Source organism: Styela clava, chromosome 11 (assembly GCF_964204865.1).
Source record: "Styela clava chromosome 11, kaStyClav1.hap1.2, whole genome shotgun sequence".
In the NCBI taxonomy this organism is placed as follows: Eukaryota; Metazoa; Chordata; class Ascidiacea; order Stolidobranchia; family Styelidae; genus Styela; species Styela clava.
The window spans coordinates 21,360,652-21,363,744 of NC_135260.1; the positions used below are offsets into that span (position 1 = coordinate 21,360,652).

Sequence of the window (3,093 nt, forward strand, 5' to 3'; positions counted from 1 at the left end):
AATTATACAAATCTTTTTATATATTTGTCGAAAATCAGCGACTAAATGGTTTAGTAATTGTTTTTTCTCTGTGGTACATTTGAGTAAACCGAATATTCTATCATGATAGACCAATCCATCGGTTTATATTGTGGAGATTGGGTACGCACGTTAAAAGCAGATAAAATTGATGATTTGGAAACCACTTCCTACTCGAAATAAGGCAAGAGTAACTTATAGTCGGACATCCTCTGGACATAGACGGGTGATTAAAACTGACAGGGTTTTAGAGGTAACCAATAAATTGACAGCGTATGCAGTATCAATCATTTGGAATGACATACTGAAAGTATTCTAACTACTAATACCATGCTCTTTTCTAAACATTCTAAACATTACCCCTGTAAGATACTTAGTCAATTTCTAGGTGGGAACAACATCTATCACAAAAGGTGATATATCAACCGAAATAGTTGCTAACGTATAAAAGTTACCGTTATTAAGAACCTCTTTTTACAATATTAATATGCTACCAGACTTTCAGTGCACTTTATTGACAATAGCAATGAAACAGTCATTCCACAGGTATTTTCGAATGTAGAGGCTTATGAGGGTATCCATTTTTTTTAAACTTTCACGCCAGATCGTATATTTACTTTCAAATTGATTCTATAAATACGTCAATATCAACAATATATCGTGATCAATCAGTCATGTTTACCTTATTCGAGAACGAATATTAAGTGAGTAAACCTTACCTAATACAGATAGCACTCCAGACGCTGATGTCGGTGCTATCCCACATAAGGTGAAAGACTACTTACCATGCCCTCTTTCATTATAACGTCAAGTTTATCAGGTATTTATAATCTTACTTTGCATTTATCTCCCCATTTTGCCTGCTGTTTGGACAGTCTATTTTATCAAAATACTTTTCCCCTAAAACTGAGAGAAGGAATTTCTTAAATACAACGGCTTAGATAATACTAGGCTTCTTGCAAGTAATAAATGATCACCCCAAACTCTCGTGCAAACCAATAGACAAAGCCAAGGCGATCAATTTTTATCGAATATACAATTCCTCATTAATGAATATTTTTACTTTATCTTTATACAGTATTAAATTTTATTCTTTATTATCCAGTCAAATTACACGAAGACAACACGTCATTTTCACTTTCTCGGTGTAGCTTTTTTTCTCTGGGAACGCCAGATTAACCCAATTCGTGCGATAATCCCGTTGAAATATTTATTCACTGTTTATTTATTATACTCGCATAGGAAAAAAAAAACATACATTCCATTATATTCTCAATGTTAATTAAAATAGAATCGATATGGGAGTGTATACATTGTATTGTGCATATATTATCGGAAACTGCAGTAAAACTCATAGGGTGTTTCAATTTAAGAGATGCAGAAAGACAAGATGAAATTAAATGTAGGAAACCTAAAGTTCAGTATTTGATGTAGAGATTAAGACAAATAATCAGTTCTACTTTCGGTAGCGTCATTATCAAGATATACCAGGTAGGTATCAGTATGACGGATGCACGTGGAAGGCAAGAAAATATAGTCTGGTATAGTAATATAAGAAAATATAGTACAGGGACCGTTTAATAACGAAGAGTTCGTTCGAAGATTCTCGCGCCTATACGATCAACAATGTTGCAGTGGGTACGAAATATATAGGTATTTCGCAGATACTAGGTATTGACAAAACGTGAGCAAATCGTGCATTCTATATGTCGGCTAAAGGCGAGTGCTGTATATTATTAGGTCTATTCATACTCTGACCAAGCTTAACAGATAGGCGCGGCTACAGGTGCCTACGGTGCCCATTGGATCACTAAACACAAATTAGGTTTTAGCTAAAAACTTGTCGCCGTGAGTTCGCTTTACAACTGATTTAAGTCGTTCCAAGTAAGCACATTCCAAGCGTGATGCAATACAAGGTTGATATCAAAATGTTTGAAAATCGTAAACGGAGCACACGTACAAGTCAAATACGGTAAATGCTAAACTTGAGCAACCAACAGCTCAGCACCAGGATAACAGCATCGTTGCCATTGCGTGCATGAGAAATAAAAGCAATCTAACACTACTAAAATACCACTAAAACACTAAATTTTTGATTTCTTAAATATCGCCCTCAACAAATTTTGCCTTATCGCCCTCAACAAATAATAATAAACTTGAATCTTATCCTAGTAATATGGTGTTTACTCATCTTGTAGGTCCATTCTTCAGATTCATCGTTAATGCATCAGCAATTCTATAGACAGTGTATCTTGAAACCCTGAAATGAAAACACGGCGTACTATATTATAGTACTCTCATCAATAACATAACACAAGAAATAAAGGATATTTTACAACACTTAGTGATAAATAATACGAATAAAATACATACATGTCACGAGAAGTTCATCGTCGTACCTCGCTGAAGTTCTTGTTTTCACCATTCTGTAGAACTGCAATGTTTTTTCAAATTCCTGGTCCTGACATGGAAAACAAGTACGGCTATAAAATCTTGTATTGTTCTGTGAAATTTTAGGCAAGCATATTCTATAAATATGTATAAAATAATACGTATAATGAGTATGAAGTATAGAACAAGTATAAAATAACTACCTTTACATGTCAATGTCTGGAGCAAACGGGGAGCACGAACGAACGTCTGGAGCAAACGTGAACTCGACCGAAATGACCGTGCGCCTGCAAGGTTGAAATCAAGAGAGATTGAACACGTGTAACGACGGAATTATGGGCGATTGTGGTCGGAGTCCACGTGCATTGCTAATATATTTGGAACGCCACGATTAAAACATTTTATACCTTAAATGAAGATCATTTTTTCAAATGAATCTTTTTGAATGACCTAATACTTAATTAAGTAACTAGAGAAGGTTCGAGATGGATTGTCAGCCGCAGAACCAAGTTCCAAAATCGCATTCACTACTCATCGATTTTGTAGGTTTTTATCGACCACCCGTCAAGCAGCATATTACAGCAAAACGTACTGACATTTCAGTGATGAAAAATGCGCACAATGCCTACTTCAATTTAATCAATTAATAAATGAACCATTACAAGTAGCTCAGATGTACAGCCT

The 3,093-nt window shown here is 35.1% G+C and overlaps 1 long non-coding RNA gene across 1 annotated transcript; it reads right to left on the minus strand.

Annotated features, from left to right (window-relative positions):
* Positions 1 to 1,718: 1,718 nt before the first annotated feature.
* LOC144429937 (uncharacterized) lies at positions 1,719 to 2,697 on the minus strand. The gene is made up of 3 exons (XR_013479185.1): positions 2,613 to 2,697; positions 2,392 to 2,479; positions 1,719 to 2,278 (listed from the first exon to the last, which is right to left on the minus strand). It is a non-coding gene; the product is annotated as an uncharacterized LOC144429937 (long non-coding RNA).
* Between the last annotated feature and the right edge of the window lie 396 nt (positions 2,698 to 3,093).